General features: G+C 37.7%; 1 protein-coding gene across 2 annotated transcripts in view; it reads left to right on the top strand.

The window, feature by feature from the left end:
- The window catches only part of LOC142342273 (protein Dr1-like), a 514,279-nt gene that overhangs the window by 299,558 nt on the left and 196,780 nt on the right, over window positions 1-17,941 (top strand). The gene's annotated exons all lie outside the window — the stretch shown is intronic.

The raw sequence follows: 17,941 nt of genomic DNA, 5'->3' as shown, positions 1-17,941 counted from the left end.
TTCACCCCTGTATCATTTAACCCCTCTATCTTTTAACCCCTCTATCATTTCACCCCGATTTTAATCTTTCTATAGAAAAAGGATTATTAAATTAGCAATATAATCTTTTGGCCATGCTTCGCGGGCCATGGCTATGCCTCAGCGGCCCGTGGGACTTGATATGAAACTATCACAACCAAACGTGGGATTAATTTATCCGCATAATTATGACAAAGCATGGCTTTAATGTCGACTGCTAGTTGGCGGGATGAAATGATAGAGGGGTGAAATGATAGAGGAGTTAAATGATAGAGGGGTGAAATGATAGAGGGGTGAAATGATAGAGGGGTTGAATGATAGAGGGGTTAAATTATAGGGAGGTGAAATGATAGAGGGGTTAAATGATAGAGGGGTGAAATGATAGAGGGGTTCAATGATGTGTTGTTAAAATATGCGGGGTTAAATAAATCGGGGTGAAAAGAAGTAGAACCACTTAGTTTATGGCACTCTAATGACTTTGCCGTCCCCTAAAAGAAGTTTTCTAAAAGAGTACAAAAAGATGGAAATATTTGCGTCAAAACATGATTACTTCAGTTAGGAATATAATTCTTGACTATGTCAACTTGAAACGTTGTTATATTTCTAAATTGCGGTGTTTGTCTTTTTCTGTGGGGGGTTTGGCCTCATTTTTTTCCGGGAGAATCAGTAATGGATTCGATCGGTATCATTAGTGACGACAAAACACTATTCTAATACAACAATCTGCTTATGAAAGATAAATCATAATCAGAAAGCCAGTTAAAACTGTTTTTATTGTGAGGCTTAAATCAACTTAAACAGTAAAAAGTTTTCCATTTGACGTTGTATATATTGACCGAGCACAGTGCTAAAGGCAAAAATTATAAAGACCTGATTGTACAGTCTTGAGAGGCCTCTCGAGTGGCTTGAGGTGCAAAACCTGATTTTTCTCAATAATCAAAGTACTGTTTTTTCAAGAAAAAAAGTTTTGAGGAAACAAATACAGATTATCATACTTTAATTAATTGCAAGATCATCAACCATTGATTCATTTTCTACAAAAGTAGACGGAAAGATTTGTTTATATCTTTTTAGAAAAGAATTTGGTTTCAAAATTTTTTACCATACGTGGGAGGAAATATTAATTCAAAAGTTCAAATACTGTGTCTTACATAAACCTACGAATATATGTTTACTTATACAGACTTATACTGAACATTTTTTCTAATTTTTTTAGAAATATTAAAAGATTTTTGTATGATTTGGGCAGTTTGGCGCATTGGTTGTTTTTTTACTGGTATCGTCTGATACCCGCAAAAGAATTGCAACCCGTCGTTTTAATTAAAAAAACTTTCAACGGTGCGAATCAAAACTATTAAGTGGTTATTTGAATTTTTACAGCAGACTATAATAGTTGGTTAATGAGTAGTTCTGATTGATTAATTGCTCTTGAACGAAGTTCATAACAATTTTTGCAAACGCGTGTCTTTTTTATGCAAAATTTTCGCTTGACGGTTTTGACTTTTCGAGTGACTTTTACGCCCTTGACCTTTCTAAAATTCTCTCTCAATCACAATTTCAAGCAGCTGAACTCAATTGGCGGCAATTTAATACTAAAAGTCAAATGAAAAGTGCGCCGAAACTGCTGCCATTTTTCACTTCAAATCTTAATAGTGGTATATGTTAACCTCTAATTTGGTTATTTGAAGCCCACTATTGACCTTCTTAAACCAATTTAGACTCCCCTCGCCCCTCCCCCCTCCCCCCACCCCCGACTGAAGCAGGCTGCAATTGATTAGAGCTCCCACTAGTCGTTCGAGAGCAATTTTTCCGACTTTTAGTCGGCTATGTTTAATAGTGGTCTTTTGGTTTTCTTTTAATTTTGAACTCAATTTTGATTGATATTTAGATGCAGGATATTGATATTTAAACGCAGACTTCAGTTTGCTCAGCAACCCGGTTTCACTTTTCTTCTCATACCATATTAATATCTGTTTGTTTCAATCCTTGTCTAAATGTTTTTGTTTGAACCTGCAACGGTTTCAAGGGAGCCATAGGGAGCATTCGAAATCCATGGAAACGTCGTAAAATGTTTCCTGGACTCGAACTGTTAAGATGCTACATTTAGTTTTGTATGCCGCTTCTAATACAACGTGTACAATCTTAGAAGATTTCGGCTAAAGTTGGGGTTAAATAGTAACGTCAACCCACAGTACTAAACTTACCTTTTTTGTTGATACAGTTTTGATGGAGTCTTCGGGATCTTTTCTGTTTCGGCCCCTTCCCATGGCTTAGTGGGACTATATTTTCTACGGCCCCTCGGTTCACGTGCTATTTTTACTCAAAAACAAATAATCTGTTAGGAGGCAAAGAAACACTGTGTTCTGTATATATATATATATATATATATATATATATATATATATATATATATATATATGGGAACAAGTTCTCTAGTCAAAAGATTTTATTGTGTAAAGGTTTTTTGTTACAGTTTTTTTGATGATTACAGTTTTCGGGTAACCGATTGCGGGTAACCGTTTTCAACTTGTTCAAGGACTTGAGTCAAGTTTTCATGCGCTTGACTTGATTGTTTCACAACAAGCTCCAAGAAGAACAAGGGGCCAGCAACACGTTTGGAGAGGTCGTCGACGAGTGGGTAAAGCACAGGGGGCCAGCAAAACCTTGACAATGTCGTCGGAGAGAGGGTAACCCAAGTTGCCTAGAAACCGTTACGTGAAAAAAAACGTGGCTAATCAGCCAAAACGCGTGTGAGTGCGGAAACGGGGCGAACAAACGTACCGTAAGCCGTTTTTACCTTCACCACACGGTGTTGTCCATCCCGTCGTCCAGGGTACACCTCCAACACACGCCCAAGAGACCAAATTCCACGAGGAGTCATATCCTTCAATGCCCAGACAACGTCGTTGACTGTTAGAGGCAACTGGTTGCTCTCACTCAATTTTGACCTTTTGTGTGGGCTTTGCAGGTACTCTTTGGCAAGTCGCTTCCTGAAGTTGTTCATCAATTGTTGTAGTTTTCTCCATGTCTTGAAGCTGGCTGGAGAACTGTTGTCAATTTCTCCTGGCGGAAGAGAGCTGAATGGACGGCTGATTAGGAAGTGGTTGTGTGTGTGAGAGGTATCTCGTTGTCTGGAAGGTCGGCGACGATTATGAGTGGATGTGGATTCAAAACGGATTCAGTTTCCACCAGTATTGTTTAAAATTATTAGTCGAGAGAAAGGCATCTTGAGCCTAGAATGATCAGCAGCGCTCTTTTCGCTGTCTGTATCAAGCGCTCTCAGACACCACCAAAATTGGCGCCATAAGGAGGTTGAATTTTCACGTCGTGTTAATAGCCGCAAGGACTTAAAAATCTTGTCAAAATTGAGATTCTTTACACTTTTCTTCAGCTCTTCTAACGCTCCAATGAAAAACTTTCCTTTGTCACTATAGAGCATCACTGCTTGGCCTCTTCTACTGGTGAAACGTCGGAAAGCTTTCAGAAAAAAGTCTGTGTTGAGGTTTGGGCAGCTTTCAAGATAAACGGCTCTGTGACCAGGCAGGTAAAGAAAGATTAGACCATAGTGCTTTTCGAGGTTTCTTTCTGTGTCTTCTATGTTGAATAGTCCAAAGAAGTCGACTTCACTATTCGCAAAGGGGAATTTTTTTGTTGGCATGTATATTGCATTTAGAATGAGGTTTGATGCCTTTCTTTAATGAAGAAATCGTCAATTGAAATGAAATCTGTTGAGATCATTTGATCAAATATTTTCGAGACATATCAATGTCATCAATTGTGTATTGTTGCTCGCTGTCACGAAATTTCTTTGCTCTGAACAGTGAGTTAAAGAGAGTGGCTACGGTGAGTAGCGTTTTCGACCAAGACGAAAAACGTGCTGGGTCTATGATATGCTCTGGAACATTTGAAGCTTAATATGCCGTTGTTAGATGTCTTTTGGGATCCAGACAACATCATTAGCTTTAAGTGGCGACTGGTTGTTCTCATTCCATTTTGATCTCTTGAGTAGTGTCGGTAGGTATTCTTTGACAAGTCGCTTCCAGAAGTGGTTCATCATCTGTTGCAGATTTCACCATGTCCTGAAGCTGGCTGGAATCTGGCTGTCAAGTTTTCCTGATGGCAGAGAGTTGAATGGACGACTAATCAGGAAGTGGTTAGGTGTCAGAGGCATCTCGTTATCTGGAAGATCAGTGACATTTGTGAGAGGTCTTGAATTCAAGATGGCTTCGCTCTCTACCAGTATTGTTTGGAATACGTCAAGTGAGAGTCGTTTTGAGCCTAGAATGATTAGCAGCGTTCTTTTTGCTGTCTGTATTAACCGCTCCCAAACACCGCCAAAATGGGGGCCATAGGGCGGGTTGAATTTCCAAGTTGTGTTTGTAGCAGCGAGAGCTTTGTAAATTTTGTCGTTGTTAAGGCTCTTTACACTTTTCTTCAGCTCTTCTGACGCTCCGATGAATGACTTTCTATTATCACTGTACAGCAGTTCTGGCTGACATCGTCTACAAGTGAAACGCCTAAATGCATTTAGGAAAGTACCGGTGTTAAGATCTGGGCAGCTTTCAAGGTGGACTGCTCTCGTGATCAAGCACGTGAAAATCAAACCATAATGTTTTTCAAGATTTCCTTTTGTGTCCTCTATATAAAATGGTCCAAAGAAGTCGACATCGCTATTGGAAAACGGGAATTGTGTTGCGGTTGATGGGAAACGGAAAGCGGGAAGAGGAGCCATGATCTGTTGTATGTTCTCTGCATTAAATCTTCTGCATAAGAAACAGCGAAATTTTATGCTAAGTAGACACTTTGGCAAGCCAAATTTGTGGTATCGTTGCTGAACAAACGCTTTGACGGGTTCTGTTCCCTGATGAATGCATATGCGATGAGCATGTTCTAGGTACAAACGTGTGATTGTGTCTTTCGCAAGCAGAATAATTGGACACTTTTCTATTTCAAGTGCATCAGGAGCAAATTGAAGTCTTCCACATGAACGGAGTATACCGTTTTGATCGAGGATTGGGTTCAAAGACCGTAGTTTGCATTTACTGTGGGGCTTAAGGCCCCTTTTTAATGATGAAACTGTCGTGTGAAATGAGTTTTCTTGAGAACTTCTGATCAGGTGCTTCCGAGATAGATCAATGTCATCGGTCGTGTACTGTTGTTTGCTGTCACGAAGTTTCTTTAATCTGAACAGTAAGTCAAAGACAGTGGCTAAGGTGAGCAGCAGTTTCGTCCAAGACAAAAAACGTGCTGGGACTATGATTGGCTCTGGAACATTTGAAGCTGTATGTGCTGTTGTTGCTACGACAGCTGGTTTCGAAGGTACAGGCTGGTTACTGATTTGCTCTGATGATGACAGAAACTCTGGAGGTTGCAACCACTTGAGATATATTTCACGTGGATCTAGGCCACGAGTGCCATGGTCGGCTGGATTTTTCAATGTGGAAATCTGTCTCCATTGTTTTGTCTTGGTTGATGCTGCAATTTCTCAGAGTCGGTTTGCAATATATACAGGTTGTTTTTTGGAAGACGCAATCCAATTATGGACTACCTGACTATCATTCCAGAATAGAGTTTTGTCAATTGTGATAAAGGATTCTTTCACGATTGTAGAATGTAGCCTAACTCCAATTACTGCAGTTTCGAGTTCAAGTTTGGGTACGCTTGTTTGCATTATTGGTGCAACTTTGCATTTTCCAATCAGGAAACAAGTTTCTGTTACCTCTGAATGATTGTTATTTATTCGGAGGTACGCTACGGCTGCACAACAAATATGTGTAATTCAGCACTGCTCTCAGAGTATTGGAGACTTGTTAGAGTTCTGGTAAGATGTACTTCAGGCATTTCGAAGTATGAATATAGTATTTTCTGAAGTCTTCTGTTTATTTTTATGGGTAGTGGTTCATCCCATTTTTTCCTAAGTTTCCAAATTTTTTGGAGAAAGATTTTGAAACGGATTGTCAAAGGTGACAGTTTGCCGTCAAATATCGAGCATACAAGGCTAATGATTTTCCTCTGAGTGTACTCAATTGCGTCCGTTGAAATGTCTCTTAGCGGTTTCATAATGAGGGTGTTGCTTTTCAGATTCCACTTCTGCCCAAGGACTCTGACAATTTCACTGTTTTCTTCAATGTCATGTGTTGGTATGTTTTTCAGAACAACGGGTTCATTAGAAACAAATTTTTTGAGGCGGAAACCGCCTTCCTGGAGACTGTGAATCGTTTGCTGAACTGTATGTGTGGCATTCGTTACCGTATCATGGGACTGGATGTAATCATCCATATAAAAGTGACTTTTGACGTTTTGACTGCTTCGGGATATTCATCTCCGTTTTTATCAACGCAATGATTCAAAACATAGATTGCGCAAGATGGGGAGCAGGTAAGAAAATTAGTCTTGTAAACTGATACTGTTGGATTTCATTGTCGTTTTTCCACAGGAAACGAAGGGCTGACTGGTCAGTTTGATTGATAGCAATTTGCATGAACATGCCTTCGATGTCCGCGAGGACTGCAATTTGATTTGCACGAAAGCGCATAAGGACTCCAAGTAGGCTATTGAGCAGGTCAGGACCTGTAAACAAGTTGGTGTTTAGTGATTGTCCGCGGAACTTAGAGGCGGCGTTTTTGACGCGCCGAACCTTGCAGGGCTTGTTAGGATTCTCAACTGGGTGATGTGGGAGATACCAGATTCGATCCGGCGGTGGATCTTGCATCTCCACTGGTTTAACGTAGTTTTTTCCAAGTCAATTTGAAGCGTTTTCCTATAGTTATCACGAAGTTGAGGATTACGCTCGAGTCGCCCATTCAAGCTTTTGACTTGACTGAGGGTGGAAAAATAATTGTTTGGTTGAGTTCCTTCGGATTCAATTGTCCAGAACTGTTGAACTAGTTCGTCTAGCTCGGGTTCGTCCATTCCATTTCTTGAAACTTGAAAGACGAAGGCTTTGTTTGGCAGATTGGAGGATTTAGGATGGTTGTTTGTGAAACAATTTTCGTATTCATCGGCTAGTGTCCAACCTAGTTTAGTTTTGACACCAAACGGTTGATGTTGATTTCCTTGAATGACATGAGTGGGATAGGTGAATGCAAAGGCGTTAACACGAAGGAGGGCGCCGATTTTGCCATCGGCAATATAAGGAAAGTGAATATGGCGTAGGTTGTTAAATGCATCGCAAACTTGATTCAATTGGAAAAAATTTGCGGCACTGACATTTAACGATGGTGTGCTGTATGCTCGAGAGAGTTCAAAGGAAATCTCTGATGATTTGTAAGGAGTAATGGTAACTGGTTCGTTTTTTTAGAGAGAGTCATGTTATTTTCAGTGTTAAGGAACTGAAGAGGAACTGATTGTTGAGATTTGCAAGGAAGCTAAAGATATTCTGAAATGGCATCCAGAACAAAGCTACATTGACTACCAGGATCAATTAAGGCATATGTATCGAAGGCTTTACTTCCTTTCAAAAATGAAACGGGGATGAGTTGAAGCTGCTCGTACCAGTTTTTTGGTGCATCGGGACTCTGGTTGATGCTAAAAGACTGATTGGTACTGCTTCCATTTAGGTTTCGTTTTTGAGGGTTGGTTTGGTTTTGACCGTTGAAGGATTGCCCGTAGCGGCTGCTTGAATTCTTATTCTGCAGGCTTTTTGTCTGAGAATTATTGATCGTATTTTCAACCGCTGTCTTGTTGTCTGACGAAACAGTAGGCTGATGTTCTTGTGCGTTTTCTGTTGAAAAAGCTGCTGTTGGAAGTTAGATTTGTTTTGCTGGGTCATGCAATGTTGTATGATGGAATCAACTGCATACTTGGCATCGTTTAGTTGACGGACATGTCTGTTTGTGGTGTTTATTGCTAAGACAATTTGTACACAAACTGTTTTTGCTAACGATGCTGTATCTCTCACTAGGAGGACCAAGCTGGTATTCAGAACAAACTGCAAGGCTGTGATTACTTTTGCATTTTTCGTAAGATCTGTTTGCGTTGAAACTCTTCGGAGAAGAAGTGGTTGACTGCGGCTGCGGACTCTGTTGCAATTGATGCTTTTGGTTCCAAGGGAGTTTAAAGGTTGTGATGTATAGTTTCTGTAAGCTGTACTAGCGTTGAAATGTGAGCTTCCAAACTTTTTCGAATTGTGGAATAGTTTTCTCATGGGGTTTTACCGGCTAACTTTATCAAAAACTTGAGCTTCAAGCTCTAACCACCGTTGGAAGTCTGCAAGTGATGGGTCTGAGCTGAACTCAGTGAGACAATTCTCGGTCCACTTAAGGATGAGTTTGTGAGGAACCTTTTCTTTGGCTTTTTTCAATAGCGTTGTTGATTGAAGGTCTGCTATAAAACCAAGGTATTGGAATGCCTGATCAAGTCTTCTCAAAAAAGACGAAAAAGCAATAAAACTTTGCTTGTTCTGATGATTGACTTGCCAGTTTTCTAGTTGGATGATAAAGGCAATAACCACGATGCTTCGGTCACCGAAGTGATTTATCAGCTCGTTTAAGGCTGTCTGGTAATACGACGGGTCGCAAGAATACGCGTGTATCAAGTCTTTGGCTTTTCCTGACACAGAATTCTGTGGATACGTTATTCGGTGTGCATCTGTGATTGATGGATTATGGTGGATCATACTGTAGAAATTGTTAATCCATTCATTGAAGTGGAGAGGATCTCCATTAAAATTTTGCAACTTTAGTGGAGGTAATTTAATAGAATGTTTATAATCAAGATTTGTCAATTGTGTAACAGGGTTGAAATTAGCATTTGATGCACTGGCGTGTGAGTTGTTCACAATTAAATTTCTTGGCTCATTGTTTGGGGATAAATTGGGTTTTGTTTTGCGTTGCTTTGTGTCTCTGAGTCAACGAAATTTGGTACATTTGCACCGAAGGGCATTGAAGATGCTGGAAAATTAGGGGCAGTTTTACTTTGATAAATTTGCAGATTGTTAGGCAAAACTGTTGGTTGTGAGCGAAGTTGAGACACAGGTTGTTCGTTCGTTTGTTTCTGAGTGTAACTCTGAGTAGGAAGTGGTGAAAATTGCAAAGCAGTTTTATTAGGAAACTGATTGTGGTTTTGTGGAAACAAACTGTTATTAAGCTGCTGAAATAGTTGAGGATTCTGTTGTTCAGAAGGGAGAACAACATTTTTGTTGAGTAAATTGCTCAGCATGCATTGCATATGTGTACTGCGGATTTTGTAATTGAGTGTTTTCCGCAACAACACTTGCCTGATTTTTTGTTGGCTGCGGGCAACTATTCGCAATTGTTGTAAATTGAGTGGGGTACTGAGTTCCTGAGTTGAAGCTCTTGCTTGGGTTGCAATCAAGTTTTTGCGCAAAAATTTGCAATGATTGCTGTTGAATAACAGGATTTGATTTGCCTCTGTTATATCTAGCAATTTGTTCCTTTTGGTCATCATGACATGCTTGATTTGGTGTTTGAAATATTAATCTTTTTTCAGTCACTGGTTTTTGAGAATAAATGCTCAGTAATGCTGACATTAGGGATTTTTGAAGCACAATATTCTGATTTAGCTGTAATACTGTCGCATGAAATGCTCAGGTTATTTATAGGCGGCAAAAGGTTTATCAAATGGTTTTCATTTGCTTCACTGTTGTCGAGAGTGATCGGGGCCGTGTGGAGACTGTAGGGTGGCAAGCTTGTATGATTATTAGGGTTGATAGTGGCATATTGAGTGTCATCAGTTGCACTGTTATAGACAAGTGTATCATGGGCTTGTTTGAAAGGATTGCGAACAAGGTTATCAGTTCCTGCAAGATTTTGTTCTTGCTGACTGACTTCCAAGTTTTACATTTCTGTTGATCTTTGGTGAGCGCCAAGAACACAATCAAAGTTCATTTGTGGAGTAGTTGACGGTTGAAGAAAGAGTGTTGGTCTTCCTGGTCGAGGCGGGATAGCAGGAGGCTGAATTGGGTTGGCTGGGCTGGTTTTCTGTTGTTCCAGTTTACATCGGAGCTGGTTGTCCTCATTGATGTTTATTGAGACGGGCGTAGATCGGTGAGATCGGTGTTCTCTGCTTGAGATCATGCTGACATCATCTCTGATCCGTTGGGAGGACTGGCTCAGTTGACCATCATCGTCCTAAAGATCTACTTGCAACTGTAGTTCATTAAGACGGTTTATCAGTTTGGTTTGTCTGCTCAGAAGTGATTTCGCTGTATTCTGATGTAGCTGCTGCTTCATCACGTTCTGCGACATCTCCTTGAGTTCCTCTTCGTTTGCTCTGGTTCGTTTAATAAGCAAAGACAAGGACCGAAAACTCAAGGATCGAAAACTCTGTTGATGCGAACTGGTATTCAGCAGTGATCTGTTTAGACATCCTGCTGCTTGTTGTATTCTGTTGACCGTTTGTTGCTGTTGTAGACGTGACGTTGAAGTTCTTTATTAAAGGTAAAAAAACGGCTCAGAGAACCGAAGCGACGCAAGTTTTGATGTAAAAGTTGTCTAAGGTTTGAATGCTAATGATCCTAGTTTTTTCTTGTTCAAAAATCCAGCAACGCAACTTTTCTCAAAAACAGATGTCCTAGGATGTGTTTTGTTTGCTAAATCTAGCTTTTTAGCGCCAAAAACAAATTTGAAATCTTTTCCGAACGTTCGCGCGCTTTAGTCGACTTTTGTTCAACAGACCCAAATAATTGCTTGTTTTTTGTTGAAAAAACACAAGTTTTGCTTAAATAGCTGGCTTTGACTGTTTCAACTAATGTGTTATGCTATTTTGATTGACAGGAAACTTGTGCATTGCTACAATTATGCAGTTGAAACAATATTAGACTAGAATCCGAATAATTGTTACTTTAAATTAATTTTTTCTTGTAAAACTTTAAAACCTGAACAAAGTTCTCAACAGACAGCTAATGATCTACCACCAGACCTTAAAACTACCAGAAAATTTCTCTTATTTCCCTGACCCTAACCGTAAAACCTTAGCGATTAAAATCAGACAGAGCTTTCCGTAAATTTATAAGAAGCAAATTTCTTTTGTTTGTTTTTCGGGAGTTCTTTTTTTGTGGGCTAAAACCCAAGAACTTGTTTTAAATGCGATGCGTGTAGGCAACAAGGGCTACGAGAAGAACGCAAAAGGTGGAAGAACTTTAATAAACCACAAGAACCTTGAAAACTTTGCAGAAATTGTAACTTTCTTCTTTTCTGAAAACTTTTCTTTCCTCCAACCCTTGTTAATCTGAGTGACCTTGTGGTGCTTCTAGTGCCCTCCAATACCATGACATTGGACCAATTTCTCGCTTATGGCTAGATTTTCAAGGAATTGATTGAGATGACGTCTGAGATCTCTTCGTGAAAAGGAATCCGTTTTGATGTTGAAAAAAAAATCAGAGATCGGTAACCTCTGACACCGTTATATTCTTCGTCCCAGTGTGGTAACGTCTGAAACCATAGAGCTCAGGGACTTCGCAGACGGCAACGTTTGAGACCGAGGACTTCTGCAAAAAATAGGTTTATTCAAAAAACAATTTTTGCTCATTTTTGTTTTTTGTTGGGTACGGCAAGATTTTTTCAGTTTTCTTTTAGACAAATAAAGTTTTTTTTCGCTAATTTCTGTTGAGAAAAAAACTCACAGGAGAATTTGAGGGACGGTTTTTGGTTATGATAATTTCCTTTTCCATAAAAAAAAGAAGCGGACAGTTTAAAAAAACACTTTTTGATTATATCTGGCGAAAAAGGTTTTTTTTTCGTCAATTTTCGTTTTTGTAAAACTAAAGGATGTTATCCAAGTAATGACCTTCTTGGTTCTGTGACAACTAGCTCAAAAGTGAGTTTGAACTATTAAAAGTAGATTCTATGAGTCAATTTTCCATTCTGAATAGCTAATTGAATTTATGCAATAAATGACCTTTCTGGTTCATTAACAATAAGTTCAAAAGGGAGATTGAACTATAAAAAGTAGATTCTGTGAGAATATCAGGCTAAAAATCTGATGAACGTTTTTTGAATTTCTGTATTCAAAACTGTTTTTTTTTCGTCAATTTTCGTTTCTGGATGGCTAATTGAATTTATACAATTAATGACCTTTCTGGTTCATTAACAATAAGTTCAAAAGGGAGGTTAAACTATTAAAATCAGATTCTATGAGAATATCAGGCTAAGAATCTGATGAACGTTTTTTGAATTTCGGTTTTTAAAAACGTTTTTCTTGAGCTAATTGAGTTTATACAATTGATGACCTTTCAGGTTCATTAACAGTAAGTTCAAAAGGGAGATTGGACTATAAAAAGTAGATTCTATGAGAATATCAGGCTAAAAGTTTCATGAACGTTTTTTGAATTTCTGTTTTCAAAACTGTTTTTTTTTCGTCAATTTTCGTTTCTGAATAGCTAATTGAATTTATACAATTAATGACCTTTCTGGTTCATTAACAATAAGTTCAAAAGGGAGGTTAAACTATTAAAAATAGGTTCTATGAGAATATCAGGCTAAGAATTTGATGAACGTTTTTTGAATTTCGGTTTTCAAAAACGTTTTTCTTGACAATTTTCGTTTCTGAATAGCTAATTGAGTTTATACAATTGATGAACTTTCAGGTTCATTAACAGTAAGTTCAATAGTGAGGTTGAACTATTAAAAGTAGATTCCATGAGAATTTGAGGCGAAGAATTTGATGAACATTTTTTGAATTTCTGTTCTCAAAAACGTTTTTCTTGACAATTTTCGTTTCTAAATAGCTAATTGAATTTATACAATTAATGACCTTTCTGGTTCATTAACAGTAAGTTCAATAATGAGGTTGAACTATTAAAAGTAGATTCTATGAGAATATCAGGCTAGGAATTTGATGAACGTTTTTTGAATTTCTGTTTTCAAAGACGTTTTTTTCGACAAATTTCGTTTTTAGGAACAATTTCTTGCACTGAGAAGTTGTCATTGCGTTAAATCAATTTCGACATGTATGCGTCAAAAAATTTGCCTAAAAAGAAGTGAAGTTTTTGATGAAAATGGAAGAATTTTAGGTTTTGTCTTTTTTTCTCTTTTTTGACCTGTAAAAAATACTGATTTTTGGATTGATCTCACCGGGGAACAGGACTTCTGGAAGTTACGTCTGAAACCTCGGGCGATCAGCGACGTTGACTTCTGAAACCGTAGTAGAAAAAAGAATCCTCCAGGGGTAACGTCTGACAAACCCCAAAAAATCGTCCTTCTGGGTAACGTCTGTAACCCAAAATTTTGGCACCAAAGTGTCTTTTTCTTTAGGGACTTTGTCTTTAGTCTTTTGGTGTTTTCTGTTCTGTATTTCGTGCGTCACACAGTCTCTGGACCTCACGCCCTTGCTCTGACAGTTGTTAGGTGATGCCTTTGTGATGTGCCCAGCACAGAATGTAGAACTGTGGAGAGACTCAAGTTCAACTTTTAGGGCCGTAAAGGAAGCTTCTCTCCGGAGAGGGTCACCAATTGCTTGTTCTATATATATATATATATATATATATATATATTATATATATATATATATATCTATATATATATATATATACATATATATATATATATATATATATATATATATATATATATATATAAATATATATATATATGGGAACAGGTTCTCTAGTCAAAAGATTATAATGAGTAAAGGTTTTTGTTACAGTTTTTTGATGATTACATATTTGCGGGTTACCGTTTTCAACTTGTTCAAGGACTTGAGTCAAGTTTTCATGCGCTTGACTTGATTGTTTCACAACACACTGGGAACGGGCGAATCAGAATATATCCTTTTGTGATCCTTTTTATTATTTATTTAATTGACAAAAATTGAGAGAAATTCGAAATGTGTGACACTATTGTATTATGTGTAATGGTCAATTTTGGGTTGATTTTTTACGACTGACATGTATATAGAAAATTGTAGTGTGTGAAAAATGAACTAAAAATTGATTAAAAAATCTCTTACTCATTCAATATTACAAATATGAGCTAGACATTTTCAAAATTTAATAACACATTGTTGTGGATGAAAGTCGCAATTTCAAGGGGGAGAAATCAGAGCATGAGAAAAAGTGGAATCCGTCCAGAAAGTTCCGGCAAATTGGTTAACCGCAAAAACGTAACCGAGAAAAATGTGAACCAACAAATTGGAACCTGAATTTACTTGACTAGAAACTTGTTTTGCCTTATCATATGCAACAAGGAGAGCGAAAACAGTTGAAACGACGGGTTGCAGAAAAAACAGAGAGGGAAAGCAGTTGAAAACACTCAACACACAAGCCAAAACAAATAATAACAAGTAAAACATACTAAAAAATGTACAGTTTTGAAGAAAACACAGTTTTCCCAGTGTTATTTTCGAAGAAAAACAAAAAATAAAGTAGAGTTTTTCTTGTATCCAGAGTCTTGTTTTGTGAATGAAATCTGATTTATTGAGATTTAAATAATATTGATTAATGTGTTTTTTACTTAATTGAAAAAAACCAAATTTCATTTGAAAAAGGAGTTTTGAGAAAGTTTTTCGCAAATCCAAGTTTAAAAAATTGAGGCACTAAATGAAACAAAAAAAAGGAATTGATTTTTTCTAGTTTTTCTAGCAAATTTCTATCAGCAATGCTTCAGCCAACGCATATTCAAAACAATCAGCAAATCAACCAGTTTTCTCCTAAGCAAAGGCAGGTTTCTAGAAACCAGTTATCAAAAAACAAGAAAACAAGGAAGCTTTTTCCTTGTTTTACAAAATTTTAGTCACACAAAAGCTCTTGCGTTTGTCAAGACATGTTTTTTATGTTGAGTCATATTTCTTAAGATTGATAAACAGAGTTGAAATAAAAACTCGATAAAAAAGGCAATTTGTTGCAGAGAACTTACCTGAAAAACGAGAATACAAAGGCATTTTTCCTGTTTTACGAGCAAATTTCCTATCAGAAAATGTTTCTCCGAAAGCCTTGATAAATGAACCGGTCCTACAGAAATATCAACTTTGTCCCAAATGCACAAATTTGATAAGAAATCAGCAGAAAATGAACTAAATCACTACTTTTTGGAAATCACTTATTAGTTTTTTCTTGTTCTTCAAAAGACTAATAGCAATCTTGAAAATTGATTGCACCGAACCAAAAACTGCAATCGATAAACAAACAGAGAAATTGCTTCTAGAAACCAGAAAACACAAGTCTATTCTTGTATTTTTCTCCTGAATTCTCCTGTTTGTTTTGCTCCTGAATTCACAAAAGCATTCAGGAGCAAAACAAACGGCATTACCAGTCTTACCTACTACAATAAGGTTATACACTTGACACTACAGTTGAAGATCCCTGATCACTATTTAAAAACATGATATCGAAAAAACAATTTTCTGGTTTGCAGAAAATAGATTTTATTTTTTTCCTCTACAAGAAGTGCCAAATTGGCTAATTCGAGTTAATATCGAAGTTGACTTGCGATCTCAGAAATGGCAACTAAAATAGCCCAAAAACCAGAAAAACGATTGTTTCTTCTCTAGTTTCTAGAAAATAACACAACAAAAAGCATTCGTCGTCTTCCATTTAAACAGTTTAACTTCTTCATTCAGATTGCTAGCAAATGAGAAAGTGCCACACGAAGAACAAAACTGTAGTTCAGCAAAGCAATTGCAAATATGATTTTTCTGGACAAATTCCAAAAACCTATTTTTTTGCCGAAGTCCTCGTTCTCAGACGTTGCCGTCTGTGAAGTCCCCTTTTGTCCATTGGTTTCAGGTGTTACCATCATGAGAGGAAGAGAAAACGGTTTCAGAAGTTACCCATGTTTTTTTTGAAATTTTTGCAAAGTAGACGTTTCCTTAGTAAAGAGATATCAGGCGTTATCTGAACTAGGTACATATATAATCCTAAGTTACATAGATAACATCAGCTGAAGAGTTTTAAGAGCGATAAAAAGAAAAATCAGATCAGAGAGTACAACGAGAAAGAGAGGTAAAGCAAAATATTTTGAACAGACTTAGGCTTCAAAATTCCCAATTTTTTTCAAACTTCCTGCAATTAAGTACATTTCTTTAACTTGTTCTGCCCATACTGTAACGCTTGTTGCCTAAACGCACCACATTTTTAAAAGTTTCCTGCTTTTAACCCTCTCAACAACAAAAAATTTTGAATGTTATTCATCAATCAAACTGTTTGGTAAGGGTTTGGGAGCTACGAACAATTTCTTTAGGTGGTTTCATAAACCTTTAGCTTTCTGGTTGGTATATTAATGCTAATTGGAAACAAAAGACAATTTTTTGAAATTTACAAGAAAAAGGAGGTTAATGTGACAATTGTTTGAGCTCTGCTCTAATATTGGTTCAACTGCATAATTGTAGCAAGGCACAAGTTTCCTGTCAACCACAGTAGCCAAACGCACTAGTTAAAACAGTCAAAGTCCTCTATTTAAGCAAAACTTGTTTTTAATCAACAAAAAACAAGCAACTATTTAGTTCTGTTTAACAAATGGTGATTAAGGCGCGCAAAAATTTGGAAAACCTTTTAATTTTTTTAAAGCAAAAAAAGCTAGTTTTAGCACAAAAACATATACTAGGACACCAGTTTTTGAGAAGGGTTGCGTCGCTGGTCTTTTAAAAAAGAAAAAACTAGGATCATTAGCATTCAAATCATAGAAAATTTTTCACATCAAAATTTGCGTGGCTCAAGTTCTGTAAGCCGTTTTTACTTTCAATGGGGAATTTCGACGTCTACAACAGACACAAACAATCAGCAGCGCACAACATGCAGCCAGAAGTCTAAGCAGATCACTGCTGAATGCAAGTTTGCCATCAACATGTTTAGAGCGACAGAAATTGCCATGAAGAAAGCCAGCTCAACCTATTGGAGAAAACCAATCAGCAAAGAAAGAATTTTCAAACCTTGTCTCTGCTGATCAAACGAACCAGAACACAAGAAAAAATTTCAAAGAGCTGTCGCAGAACGTGATGAAGCAGCAGCTTCATCAGAATACAACAACATGAATTCTGAGCAGACAAAGCAAACTTATCAATCGTCTTAACGAAATACAGTTTTAAGTTGACTCTTGGACGATGATGGTCAACTGAACCAGTCCTCCGCAGATAATAACAGCACAACCTCAAGCACAGGAAACCGATCTCACCGATCAATGCCTGTCTCGATAGACAACAATGAAGAGAACCAGCTCCGACGTAACCTGGAACAAGAGAAAAGCAGCACAGTCCACCCAGATCAGCCTCCTGCTATCCCGCCTCGACCAGTAAGGCCAGCACTTTTTCTTCAACAGTCCATAAATAAGTTCGAACGCGTTCTTGGCGCTCACCAAAGACAAACAAAAATGCAAAACCGGGAAATCAGTAAACAAGAACGGAATCTTGCAGGAACTGATAACCACGTTCCCAATCCTTTTTCACAAGCCCAAGATACACTTCTCCTTAACAGTGCAACTGATGACACAAAATATCAACCCTAACAATCAGCCATGCTTGCAACCTTGCAACTTCCAGAGTTTCTACCATCATCAGAGCCAAGTACCAACAACGGCATATAAAGCTTCAAATGTTCCAGAGCATATCATAGACCCAGCACGTTTATCGTCTTGGTCGGAAACGCTACTCACCGTAGCCACTCTCTTTAACTCACTGTTCAGAGCAAAGAAATTTCGTGACAGCGAGCAACAATACACAATTGATGACATTGATCTGTCTCGAAAACATTTGATCAAATGTTCTCAACAGAATTCATTTCACTTGACAAATTCTTCATTAAAGAAAGGCATCAAACCTCATTCTAAATGCAATATACATGCCATCAAATCAATCGTCAAAAAACCGGTATGCTCCGTTCAAGTGGAAGACTTCAGTTTGCTCCCGATGGTCTTGAAATGGAGAAATGTCCTATTATACTACATGCAAAAGGTATGATTGCCAGCTTGTATCTTGAGCATGCCCACACTATATGCATCCATCAGGGAACAGAACCTAACAAAAAAATTTGTTC

The sequence above is a fragment of the Convolutriloba macropyga genome, chromosome 7 (genome assembly GCF_964194025.1).
Source record: "Convolutriloba macropyga chromosome 7, txConMacr16.3, whole genome shotgun sequence".
NCBI lineage: Eukaryota > Metazoa > Xenacoelomorpha > Acoela > Convolutidae > Convolutriloba > Convolutriloba macropyga.
This window is presented reverse-complemented; position numbering and strand designations above follow the sequence as displayed.